The sequence below is a fragment of the Manacus vitellinus genome, unplaced genomic scaffold (assembly GCF_001715985.3).
Source record: "Manacus vitellinus isolate BGI_N305 unplaced genomic scaffold, ASM171598v3 scaffold_22_pilon, whole genome shotgun sequence".
NCBI lineage: Eukaryota > Metazoa > Chordata > Aves > Passeriformes > Pipridae > Manacus > Manacus vitellinus.
In genome coordinates this window covers 1,611,820-1,625,940 of record NW_021939632.1, presented here as the reverse complement: position 1 = coordinate 1,625,940, position 14,121 = coordinate 1,611,820, and positions in this window count along the sequence as shown.

Genomic DNA, 14,121 nt, shown 5'->3' with positions numbered 1-14,121 from the left:
CAGCGAAGTCCCTCAGAAGTTTCTCATTACAGAGGATTTATTCAAGATTTTACATTTCCATCTGCAGTCTGCCTCGTGTGGTGTGTGAGAAACTTCAGAAGTAAGGCACTAAATCAACTAAACCATTTTATAGCTGTATTGCAGAGTTAAATGGGAGCGGCTTGCTGAGACATAACACATATTTTGTAAAAATAGCCAGAATTTTATTTCCTTTCAGTGGTTACAATTAAGGTTTTCTTTCAGGAGAAAAGTGAAAGAAAGGCTGTTCAATTACACGGAGTGCTGCAGAAATGCCATTGAATGAATCATTTAATCCTTTTAAGTACAATCATCTTCCAGTGGTTGGAATTTTACCTGCTTCAGACATTTCCCACCTTACATGACACATCCAAGAATAAAAGTAAGGGCTGGTTATAGCTTCTTTTGTACTCCTTGTCAATCTGTTCTTGAGAAATACCTGAACATAGAAGTAACCCCCCTAGTCCTGTATAGCTAATATACGTAGATGTGAGTGTGTATAGTAATTTATTAAATATGTGCAATGTGTTTTTATAACTTCTGGCTTCTGATGCCTGTTTTTGGTGTGGGATTACACTATTGATTCTCTGTGCCTTGCATTTAGGAGTTGATCAGGTATGGCCAACATAACATTGCCCATTAAAACAGTGAGAAAGGAGGAAAAACTGGCATCATGCAGGGAAAACTTGGGGGGCAGAGGAAAAGAAAATTTCAAAGGCTCCAACTCCATGAAAAAAAATACTATAGGACATACAGAATTTCATACTGGTGGAAGAATTTTAGACCTTAGTTTCCATGAACAGGTGGTGTCTAACAGGTTCCAACTTAACCAGGAAGGAAAAGCATTCTCCTAAGTTTTCCAAGCTGCAAAGTAACCCAGGTGGTGTAGCCACTGTCCTAAAGGAAGCAGTGAATTAATTTCACTCACAGACTGCTAACACAGAGCAAACGAGCAACCATGTCTGAAAATTGCGTACGTTTACAAATGAAATTTATTTCCAAGGCTGGTTTGCCACTTTTACTAAATATTGCCTGCTGTAGCTGTGGATTTTTTTTAAGGTGAGAAGTACATAAACACAAACATCATAACGTGAGTTGCCTACAGAAAGAAAATAGGTTGCTTTTTTTCCTACAAAATATTTAGTAACTTTTTTTTACTATTCCTGTAACTGTCTAAATTTATAAACCCTTGCCTTTGCAGTGCAGTAAATACTGAGCCCCCTATCTAATTTTTATCTAATTTATGTATGTTACTGTGTAGTTCATACCTGTTTAGTGAAATCACCTTAATAGCTGTACTGGGACTTTCACTCATCTGAAAGTTTTTAAATTCCCCTCTACTGACACTTTCAATTTCCAAGAAAAAATATAAGTTAAATCTTATTATAGGTAAGTTAAATTGGGCTTTTGATAACAAAGTTTTAAAATATGTTTATTCTGGGCTTCACTGCATGTGGCCCCATGCTAAATTTTAGCATGTACTTTCATGCCTTTCTGGAGGGAGGAGTATTTTATTTACTTCATGAATTGAAGATAAATGAAAAATTATATTCTGTGTAAGTACTCTTGCAAAAGCAAGATCAACGTTTATGAGCAGTGTACATACAGCATATTGTTTGGTCACTGGGACTATGTTTGGGTACCCTTTGGTGTCCTTTTAAAAATGCAGTCAATAGAACTGGGGTTTAATTGATGGGCATCATAACACAATCCATCACATCAGGTATCTCTACTGGTGTCAGAGAGAGAAAAGGATAAACTGGTGGTGCTGGTGGGGAAATAGGCTGTTTTATTGCCTTCTTGTGCTCTGCTTACCACTGAGAGTTTCAGGTTTTGTACAGTTGTCCATCTGCTCAAAGGGGCAGATCTAGCTGGTATGGAGAAACATATCTTTGTCCCAGATGCCCTCATGTTTTGCAGTGTTACCTGGCACAATACTTTTTCATCCATCCTCATTTTAACTTGACTTCAGGGAAATTTGCTTAGTATTGATTTAACTTCATTTCTGTTAAAAGAAAACCTGGGAGCACTGTCTCTATAGCTGTGCTCTAATAATGGAATATCCTCAATATCTGATTAATACAGCTGGGAAATATACTTTTGTTCCACAGTCAAAGCAATAAATGAGGAGGGGATCAGGCTGTAATGAGAGAGAACTTTTCAGACTATTTGGTATGTCGAACTTGGACTGATCAAAACAACTGCAGAGTAAGGCATTCTCTTTTATTTAACTTGCTTTTTCCAATAAAATTCTTAGTGGAAAAATACCAGCTAGTCTACACAAAATCCTAGCTTAACCTTTTGATATTTCTTCAGGACAAGTGACTTATTTTTAAGTACCAGAACATGTTGAATATTAAAAAAAAAAATTAAAACTTTTAAAATTAACAGCCACCAAACAAAACTCCAGGATCACTGGTTTTAACTATTATTGTTTGCTGAATACTGTTAGTGGTGGAGGATTCCATCTCTAATCATGTCTGCTGGCTCTTAAAAGTGGCATGGACCCACCCACAGGGCACTGGCCAGGGCCAGCCCTCCTTTTGTGTCCGTTTCTTTCACCAGGGAAGAAAAATATGATTAGTCATAATCAACAGGTCTGTTTTCAGTGGGTTCGAGGCAACAATTTTTTCAGTGTTCTTCAGAAAGATGGGCTTGGAGAAGGTCTAAGGAAGCTGCAACTGCAATACTGACAGGTGGTGGCAGACATTGGACAAGCTGTTCTGTATCGTAGGGAAGCCAGATGGAGACATCTGGATTCAAAAGAAATTGTGGATATCCCCGCCCTGAGGGCTAGGGGGTGAAAATAAAGTTGATATGTTGCTCCCTGGCAGTGCAGGGAAAACACATTAACCCCATTATTACTGGGAAATGTCCAATAGGAAGGATTGACTTTTGTGCATAGGCTCTTGGTCCTGGAGGCATGTGGCTGAGCTCACAGCTTGCATCATCACCACCTTGTGATATTTATCCTCCTCCAAAGCAGGTTGAGAAATTCCCTTGCCTGGGTAGATGACAAGCTGCACTATTATGTTTTCTCAGTGTTGTCCTCCTTGAGGAAGCAGAGGACAGAGGGCTCACAGGACATAGGAGAGGGGATCCTGAGTTACACCCAGAGAGCACGGCCGCATGGACAGATATGTCACATCTCCCTCGTGAATGTGTGTGATGTGATGGAGGAGTAATGCCAGAGCACACAATTGTTAGGGTATAAACAAGCTGTTTTTTCTTTTCTCTTTTTATTTTAAAATCTGGTTTGTGTCATACTGTCATGATAGTTACCATTCCCTTTGTGCTCTGAAGTAGATCAATAGGTTTGTTGTTGGGTCAAGACAAAGGGCTTGACAGCTCAGGAAACAAATTACTTGTATTTCCTTTCCTATTCAAGCTTCCTCTGTCACAAAAGTTGTTAGCTGTGGAAGACAACTTTTTTTTTTATGTTGATGTCAAAATATCTGGAACAGATGAACAAGTATTTTATCTCTGCATAGTTCAACAGCAGCTTTGCTGCATGCAGCTTTTCTTCGTGGTAATAATTTGGTATTTTACTGGAATGCGACTACCACCTCTTCTAACAACTACCCCTCTCTTTGATAAATAAACAGGCAGCTGAAGAAGACCTCCTTCAACAAGGAGGGCTCCACATTCATTTAGGAGCAGCTATGGTAATAACAACAATAATACTAATAAGTTTTTCAATGTCACAGCAGCCAGATGTGTTTTTATTGAAGCAGAATTCTTAATTTCTATAGTGGGAAACATCTTTTCCATATCTCCTTTATATGGAAGGCATGACTGAAGAGAGATTACATCAGAAATCATCCATTTTGTCATGATACTGACTTTTATTTTCCATTGGGTCCTTTTAAGATTTGTATTTTACTGTCTGTGTCAGAGACCAATTCTGGTCAAGACTTACTGCACACAGATGAGCTATAAACAGAGTTATGAAAAAGGGCATTTGAGGCCCCTCTAAACATACATCACATTGTGCTTCTGGAAAGCCTGGACCGTGTGAGTTTCTCGGTCTTTAGTTTCATTACTGTACCCTCTGCTCTCCTTTCAAGCAACGCTTTAAATCTCTGCTTTGGAGCCTTGGGGTGCACCACAGTCTGCAAACACCACCACCACCACCTTGTCTTCTTCCCAAACCATGACTGCATGGAGTGGTCACACAGAGTATAAAGTCTGAGCATTTATTCACTGTGCAGTATGTCAGTCCAGTTCTTATCACATCAGGACTGGTTTTATGTCCAATTACTCTGAGCACACCTTGCTGGCTCTGGTTTATACTGACTAACAACAAAGTCATTCCAGTTGGGTTTGAAGTGATTTACCTCTGGGAAGAAGTGTGGTCAGGAAAACATTAGCTACTTTCTCTCGGTCATTTCACTTGATGTCACAATCCTTTCTGTTTGACTGTAGAATTTTTTTTAAACTCTTTGTATGTGCCATGGTAGAAGAAACCAACACAGTTTTGCTTTAACCGTGAAATCGTAACAGGTGTTTTCAAATCTGTATAACTAGAACCAATTAAGAGAATTTCTGTCTATCAGGATATTTTTGTACTTCAGTGTCTGTCTCTTTGTTCAGTACTGGAGAAACACCCATGGTTTAAATTGCAAGTATGTGAGACCTTTGGTGAATTACTCTCAGCTGGCTCTGAGTGGGGGTGTGAAGACTGACAGCAGGACAAGGGTATCTCAGGTTGCTTATGACCACTTCTGTCTCTGTACACACAGAGACTGAAGTTGCCCTACAGTGTCTTGTTCAAAATGCTGAAAATTTTGTATGGAAGAAGGCCCAGGGCTTGGAGAGAAGGGAGATACATGGAATAACATGGTCTTGACTAAACATCTGCCAATAAAGGGCACTGAGGGAGGACTGATGTCTGGTTCCCTAGTCTGATTCACCAGACACTGTTTCTAATTCGAGGATACTTCTCAGGATGAGCCCCTAGCGAGATTTAAATTTGAGCTCAGTGTCTGTGCTGTGGAGTTTAAGCTCCCTTTTTCTTCCCCTCTTCATCTCAGTTGCTGTAACAAAAGTTGCAGTGCCTCCTATTCATGTCAGCAGTGATGGAAATGCTTCTTGTTGAGGAAAATGACAGTTTTTGGGAAACTGAGTTTTCACTGGGAGGTGGGGATGCTGGATTTCACCCAGGTGCTACTTTTCCCACCCCTCCAAGATGGGAAAACAAATGTGGTAATGCTACATTATTTGTTAGGATTAATGATCTATATTGCCATAATGCATGATCACTGACCTTTCCTGCGTTCTGCATGCTCTCATATGAACAATACATGGGAAAATGTCCCTTTCATTCCCTAGAAGTTTACTCTATCTAGCTGGGATATCTTTGAACCTTAAGCTTCTATGGAGAACTATTTTAATTCATATGGAATATAAATCACTGTGCCATTTATGACTACTTTTTCCAAAACTGTACAAGTATGAAAAAAAGAGATTGAAATCCTGCTTTAAAAGGAGAGCTGTAGTTTTTTTATGATTCTCAGTGCTGCATTTCCACACATGAATTTTTTTTTCTTATCCTGGTACATCACATCTATTTCCCCTTACTCATCCTTTCTGTTTTATGAACCATGAAAACTCTGAGGACTACAGTAAGGGTTCGGTAGCTGTCAAGCAATACTCTGTGGTATTTCATATATGGTGAGGGGCATCAGTATCATGCTTGGAAGATCAGCTTGATAAAGGGGACACAGAGTAGAAAAGTTGCACAGATGTTCTGGGACCTCAGTTCTTGAATTTTGTTGACCAGGAGTTTGATTGTATTCTGAAATCACTGAAGCAAAGAGTAAGTATAAAGCTCTGTGACCAGAAATCCCTGCAGCAGATATTTGCTCTGTGCTACATCTTACAATTAAACTACAGTGGCGCAAAATCTGCTTCCAAAGCACAGCCTGTGGAATCTGATGCTTCCTTCTGAAGGACCCAACTGTGATTCCCCAGCACCTCGAGCAGGAGAGTGGGATTGTTGTTCACTGTCTCTGCAGTGCCTGGAGCAGAAGAGCCTCCCTTTCTCCTTCCACAGCTGCAGACACGCTTTGTCAGCTCTGGGTAACCTCTGTTGCCTTCCTTAATGTTGAGTGTTGCACACATTGAATTTCTGTGACTTAAATGTATCTGTTTTCTGTATATTTGGAATTGTTGCTCATTTAACCATGACTAATAGGTAGCTTGAGCAGAGATCTCTGAAGAGAGACTATTCAAGTTGGGAGTACACAAAAAGCCTCATCTAATCAACCTACACATATATACTCATCATCAATATTTGCAGTTGTATTTTCCCACACAATCACTGCTTGCTTGACAAAAAGGTGTATTTTCGTTCAATTTTGGATTAGACTAATTTTAAAAAGAAATATTTTGTTCAGTCTGATCCAAACAAGAAAAGCCATACTGTCTGATTGAGCGCTGTATATCAAATACATTCTGCAACAGAGATGGGTAAAAATTCTTTTTCATTTGAATTTTTATGCCACTACTGTTTGACAGGTGTTGAACTACTAAAAAAAAGGTTGCTGGGATATATTAAGATATATTAAGTGGTATGAGACACTCTTTTTGAATAATTGGACAAATAAGTTCTCGTCTGCTTGGATATGTTACTGTGCCTAATAGTGGCATAAAGGCTGTCACAGTTGCCCTTATCTGCATGGAGGTGGAAAGCTTGCTTTAAAATCACGTGTTTTGCTGCATTCCCTTGTACCTAAGGGACAAACAGGCGGCTTTCTCATCTGCTTCCGTGCTTACTGGTTGTTGCTGTTCTGTTTGGATAAACTCTGTCAGGGACATGTTGAAGCTCCTCTGAAGAATAGGATTGGTTCTACCCATTGTGTCTCTGCGTCTGGTCAAATGCCTCCTGTTGGTTTCTGCAACAGTGGAAACAGCCTAAAATTCCAACTTCATGTGGAGCCTTTCAGTCCTTGAAAGGAATTTCTGTAATTTTCATTATTTTTTTTTAATCATCTGGACAGAACACCAAGCACTGCTAATGATCTGAACTCTTTTTGAAAGAGATGGGCTCTGTGACAACAGTCACTACATGTGATTTAGTGACAAGAACAAAAACTTGTCAAATTATCAACTTAATTGGCTTAAAAGCTATAGATTACAGTACGAAATGTTAGCACTAACCATATTTTCTAATCGATACTCTCTGTTCTTCCTAGCCTCTTTTTCTGCGTTATAGACAATTCAAAATTGCATTAAAATACTAAATATTTAGAATGTCTTGATCTCTGCAGGAAACTGGCATATTAACATTTGTTTTGCTGTAAGAATTTTTTTTGTTTTTGTTTTAAAAGGCTGAAAAAAACCAAAACACCAAAAACCAAACGACTCTGTCCCCTCTCTCCCAACCCAGGGCTCCTTCAAACCACCAGAAAGTAGTTTTTAGTGTTGACTGGAGAGTAGATGGCAAGTTTTGAGCACTTGTGTTGCGTGCACTCAGTGTCTTCAGAAGAAACTAAGAAGGGCAGACCTGGCACATCCACCGGGAGCGGTCGGGTGGTAGAGAGTCACCCCTTCAGTTGCAAGGAACTCTCTACCTAGGTAATGTAAGAGACAATCCAGACTTTGTGGGTAATTAGGAGTGGTGACTGTGAGGTTAACAGATTGAAACAGAAGACAGGCCCCATCTTTTGGAGTAGAAAGAGCAGTTTGGCAGCTGTCATTGCACATTAGGCGCATCGTGTGTGTGTGTGTGTGTGTGCAGAACGTGGAACAAGAAGACTTTCAGGAGGAACTAATACACTTGCTCATGGAAGATTATATTATTTCCAAACCATACAGACCAGAGATAAGGAAATGCGCCAGTATAAAAAAAAAAACCCAAACTCGTGTGACTGTGTCTAACCTGCTACTTACAGCTAAACTGCACTCAAATGTCTGACATTAAATCTCAGTGTCTTTCCTGCCACTAAAATTAATGCTTGAACATGGCTGGTAACTTCTGGTCTGTGTAAATTCACACCCTTTTAAACTATCTAGTAACTATTCATATTTAAATATGAATATTTAAGAACCCCTTCTTTCCTGATTTCTACTGTACCTATTAAATTATTGCATTTTATAAAAGTGCTGTGGTTTAGCACAGACATTTGCAGTAGGTTTGTTCATCTGAATGTATAGTTCTCTCATTCTGACTAGTTGGTGCTGCTTTTGATGTCTATTTTCCACTTTTCAAGAGAAAAAGTAGTAGTTGCAGAGCTGTGGTGGGAGCCATGAAATCAGAACCGTGTAATGCCTTTAGTCTGCTGTCAATTAGCCGCTCTGACACAAAACCATGATGAATCCCATGGCACCATTTCCCTGTTGAGTCTAATAAAATTCACTTTCAGTTTGCAAGTCTGTAGATGCCCCTTCTGGTCTAAGGGAATAACAAAAGATGTCAAACTACAAGTCAGAGTAAAACAGCAAGAAAGTAGAAAAAGGAATAAACCGCAAATGAAACAACAACAACAAAAACCTAAGAAAGATGTATTTGCAGTTGAATGTAACTGACTTAAGAGGTAGGAGTTATTTAATAAGCCTGAAGTTTAGTACAAGCTTGTCATGGTAGACTGTGTTTGCACTTCATATATCACACTAAGAGGTGTTGCCTTTGGTTGAAGAGAAAGAGGAAGCAGCTTGGCAAGGCTTGGAAATACTGCTGTGCATTCAACAAGAAAAATACCTTTTAACATTAGGTGAATCCCCAAGTGAGGCAAGGCTGTGTGTTTTGAAGAAGCTCTTGGGAAATTGTAGGGGAAGGGATGTACCTTAGAGGAGAGCTGCCTTAGCGACATGGAGCAGAGAGGGGGGAGCCCTGAGAATTCCAGAGAGATGTTAGGTCTGTTACCCTGGGACCTTGGCTGCTACCTGGCTTTGGTAACACTGCTATGGACACAAGAGCTGAGCACAGAGGTAAACAAAACCAGGGTGGATAGAGCAGTCAGCTCTGGTAATGATATCTTTTTTTTCCCCTAAGATAATCTGCTATGTGACTGTTCTCATGCCTGAGTTAATAATTAAAACAAAAAATAATTTGAAAACTGGGAGCGTCTTTCTGTTGGGAGTCCTTTCCTGAGGATGGGAAAGGATGTTCTGGGATGTCCTTGTTTACTGCTCTGCTCCAATCGTTTGCAGGCTGAAGGAACACATATATTCTGCAGATTCCCCTCCTGAGTGCGTTCTATTTTAGGGAGGTAGATATTTTAGGTATTCCCCTATGTACAGAAATCTTATTTAAATTTACAAAGAATAAAATCTTGGATTTCTTTAAAAAATTTAATTCTAGAGTCAGTTTGGGTGGGATGGATTAAACGTGGAAGGTAGGTATAGTGTGGAAGGGAAGTATTTTGTATTTGTGGCAGCAAACAATTGGGTATGTGATTGCATCCTGATTTACATGACATAAAACTTTAGAGGTATAGAGCTGTCTATTTTTTCTTTTTCTTCCCAAGAAAAGGGTCCAATTGTCATGGGGAGCCTAATTTACATCACCATACCTTTTGACTCTGTCAGGAGCTGGTTGACAGACAACATCATAACCTCAACCATTCTGTTATTTGAGAAAATGCTTAAGGGATATTGAAAGTAAGGAATAGGATATGGCCACAAATCACTTCTGAAAAGAAGCATTGACTCTGTTTTGAAGAAAACACGTTGAATATTGGCATGCTGCATTCTCCTTTATTTGGCCAGGAATCCCCAGTGTTTATTGAGGGTGAAATTCATCCATGTGCTGTGAACTATGCACTCCAAATAAAGCTTCAGTGAGTTTTTAATGTTGGATATATCATATGCTGGCTTTCCTGCATAAGGATGAGTTTTTTCTTGAAATGAAATGAAGACTGAGAACAGATAAGGTAAAATAATGATGGGATGAAATAAAACTGGTCTGTCAGAAGAAATGGCACAGAAATTCAATATGGGATAGTAAAATGGGCATACATATTATTTTCTGTTGTATGCTATTTCACACAAAGTATGATTGCAACAGGAAATCAATGGAAAATAAAAATTACGTATAAGACAAACTACTAAAAACCAAGAGGCTGTACTTTCCAGTTCAAATAGAAAGGTAAAAGCAGCAGAGGGATAACATATGAGTTTCATATCTTTGGATAACTGTAAATTTGCTTCCTTTGTCTTCAGTTTTATTCTCATGTCTGTTTTGCTAGCATGTGCCTGTCCTGATACTATGGTGAATGCAGATAAATGTTCTGCATGAACACTTCTAATGTTATTTCTGTCTGTAATTTCTTTTTTTCCTGAAATCATTTATATTTCATGGCATCAGATCTTTTCCGTATCTAGGTGAATCTGATTCTTACACCATACCTGTGCTTAATCCCATTATGCCACCAATGTTTGTCTGCTTTGTGTTACCCCACAGATCCTGGTGCTGCCCTCCTAAGTAAGTTGTGTCTGCATATGTTAAACTCCTCAGCTATAACCCTATTTAACAACCACTGTGAAATAGATGGTAGAAATGAGAAAGTTGCTTGGAGCATGAGATGTTAAGGGTTTTTTTTCTCCCTTATTTAATACAAAGGTGACCCAAGTACTTTAATCTTTTAAAAGACGATATGGTGTCTGTTTTACACATTGGTAGCTGGGTTTGGGTGGCTATTGGTATCTATGAAGGAAAAATAAAATTCAAATGTCAGTGGAGCTTTACTGCTAAACTCCAAAATTCATTGTAGATAACAGGATATTATTTGATAAATTTTTGCATCAAAACACAAAAAAGAAAAAAATGCAGCAACTTTGAAGGACTTTAACTGCAGAAGGGAAAAAGAAAAATTTGACTAATACCTTTCTCTTGGCTCAAAGTACTCTTGTGAAGAATCTCCATAGCTTTCCTTGCATTCTCTCTATCTTTTTCTTTGTATTTGTCCTGCATTTACAGTTTAAAAAAAAAAATTTTTTTTCCTCCTACTCTATTTTTTTTCCTCACTTGTCTGTTTGAATCCCCAGTGGCCCATTACCTGTGGTGCAGCTCTCTTGAGCTCGCTCTGCATGAGGAACATTTGAAGTTACCTTTGAAATGTTGAAAAGTGGGGGGTATCAGTTAGGTGTCTCAAAGTTACTGTGACTCCAGAGAAGATTATTCAGCCATCTGGAGATGAACAGCTACTGGAATTTGAATCAGTTAATGAATTGTTTCTCTTTCCTACCTTTTCTGTTTAAGTCAAAGGAAATTTTGATTTTTAAACAAAACACAACAAAGCAACAAACTTCATCCTGTTTCAGACAGCCAATTGCCTTTACTAAGCAATAATTGAATTTTTAAGGTTTTGACTACAGTGATCAAGACTTTGTCTCTGCGCTTTTGAGATGGTAATTATTCAGTGGAAACCTTTTGAGTTTCAAGATGCATGAAATTCTCCAAGCTGTAAACTGCAAGGTTTATGTAAAATGTATGAAATGGAGACTCGTCATGGACAGTGACCCATACAATTATTCTCTTGTTTTATTGTTTTTGTCTCGGAGTGTTTGGACTTGTTCAGCATGCATATAAGAGAATTCATTAGTCAGAAATTTGACTGACTAATGGAAAGACTTATTGATTAAGGTGCTCTTATAAAATCAGTTTCTGGCCTAGAATTTTTCACTTGGCTATAAAACTCTGCCTATTTGTATTCAGTGGGATTTCTTTGCTTCATTCAGTCACATTGTCTGTTCTACTCCAGTGTTTCCAGAAGGCTTGAGTCTCCCCTGGGATGGGAGCAAGGGGGGACAGCCATTCTCCACTCTGAGTACCCTGTTATCTGCTGTGCTTGCTCAAGAAGCTGGACTTGAGTTTAGATGGCATTGGGTTGATTTTTTTTTTTTTTTGCATGTGTGTGTATGAATAGGTGACCAGTAACAAATACAAGCTGAATGTAATCTGTGGCACCCAGAAATGCTTCTCAGTTCCTGGTTCCTAGTATGTGCTTTGGCAATGTCTCAGCTCTAGATATGGATCATTCTGCTCTTTTCATGTGAACAAGTAGATGAAAAAGAGTAAAGCAAGATTTGACCAGGGCACCACAAAGTAAACACGCTGTGGTTCAAATAGAGAGTAGAACTGTGTCAAGAGGCCTTCTGGAAACACTTTTATTCTTGTAGAGGAAAATCGTACTAAAGAGGAGTCCACCTAAACTTCTATCCTGAATAGGTTGCTGTGAGATTTGACGCCACTTTGCCAGTCTGGTTCTCCAGTTCCCATGATACAGTGACTTAAAGGTACAGAGATGACTGAATGACAGTGCTCTGCTCTAGTGAGGTTGTCATTGCTGTATGTTTTCTGTTGCACCCGCTGCTGTAGCACCTGGTTGCAATGCCTCTGCAAGACTAGGCTGTACCTTGCAATGCACCTGTGTGGGTTTATTTAAAAGGGTGAGCTGCCAGAATGACTCCATGTTACACCTGCACTTCAAGCATTTCACAGCTCAATAGAGGTTCAGCATCTATTGACTGGATTTGATGCTAAGAGTTTTTTCTTCTCTGAGCACTTGGTGATATGATGTTCTTTTATCTGCCTTCCAAAACTGTATTGGCCTTCTGCTGCTTACTTTCTGAGGATGGGCTGGACATGGGCACCATTATCAGTGTCCTTCTCCAGTAGTCTCTCCCTCCTCTTCCATTCAGCAATTGTGATTCAGGTTACTTTGTTGATATCAGACAGGATTTTTCTTATGTTGTATATTTTTATTCCATATTTGTGAGGCTATTAGCCCTTCACAATGCTGGATGACTCCAGTGTTTTTTTTTCTGCTGTTCCCACCCTCCTCAGGGAATTAATGAAATGATGAAATGTAAGCAGTAATCAAATTAGTCCTTGAGTTAGGGCAGTTGTCAAGGGCTATGACTCAAACCATGCTGAGTTTGGAGGAGCATACTGAGTTGTTTTGGTATTCCACAATGTGAAAGGACTTTTCAACCATCAAATGTTTCCTACACCTTATAAACAGTGGGTTTATTCCAAACTTGCAGCCTGTGACTGCAGAAAACCCAGCTTCTGGCACTGGCTAGTGTACAAGGGAGTAAGTCTGATGACTCTGGGTCTTATCATAGAAACACTTAGGAATTTGCCTAGCAGAAGTTTCTCTCCTATTTTCTGAAAGAAATAATGTGCTTTTGCATTGTATGTACTAGTTTCTACTTTTTTTTGATTGTGAGGAAGAGAACTGATGTTACATATTTGATCCTGTTTTGTTGTTTGAGTGTTGTTTTTTTTTTTTAATACTTCTAATTATATTTACCTTAAAGTTAACAGCTGTATTATTTCTTTAGGGTTGATTCTACTTGGCTCACAGCAGCAGGGATTCTTGTGAGCAATTATACTCAAGGCAGCAGTTAATTATGGATACGTACTGGTCTGAGTTATGGAAATACTAATAGTGTTTGCAGTTTTATGGAATATTACTAAGCAGAATAACTTGTTCAGGAGTTTTTTTCCTTGTACACATGGGAGATGTACTATAATTGAATCCAGGTTTGTACAACATTGGATAATATATTTCATCCCTAATATATATGTCTAGTCTCCATATAACAGCAACACCTGCAACTTGAAGGAGAAAATGTGCATTTGAGTGGGGAATAAGAAACAATTTAATGGAAATGTGTAGATTTGGCTTTCCCTATGGACATCACTTAGCAATTCTAGCTTTGGAGAAGCTCTTGCTCACTTACTGCACTGAAGCACTGTGATCTCCGCACCTGTGAAGAGATGCTTGAAGATGGGAATTGAAGAACTTCCTTTTTCCTTATCCTTAAGACTTTATCCAATGACTAGTGAGAGACTGAAGGATTTTTCTCAAGCTCTGCTGAGAGCACTTGATGGAAGTGTAGAAGCCAAGTTGAGAGCTGAGTACTCCTGTCTGTCATCCTTGCTATGACAAGATTCCATTTCCTGGCTATTTGATCTGCACAGATTAGAGTCCTCTTCATGCTAAGGAAGATGTGCTGAAATGTATAAATCCTTATGAAAACTGTATGTGCTTCTGCCAGACCACAGTAATTGCAAGATCACTGTAAATCTGTTCCCATTTGCATTCTTGATAAGAGCTTCATTAGCTTCCCTCTCTAATGATTGTATGAAAC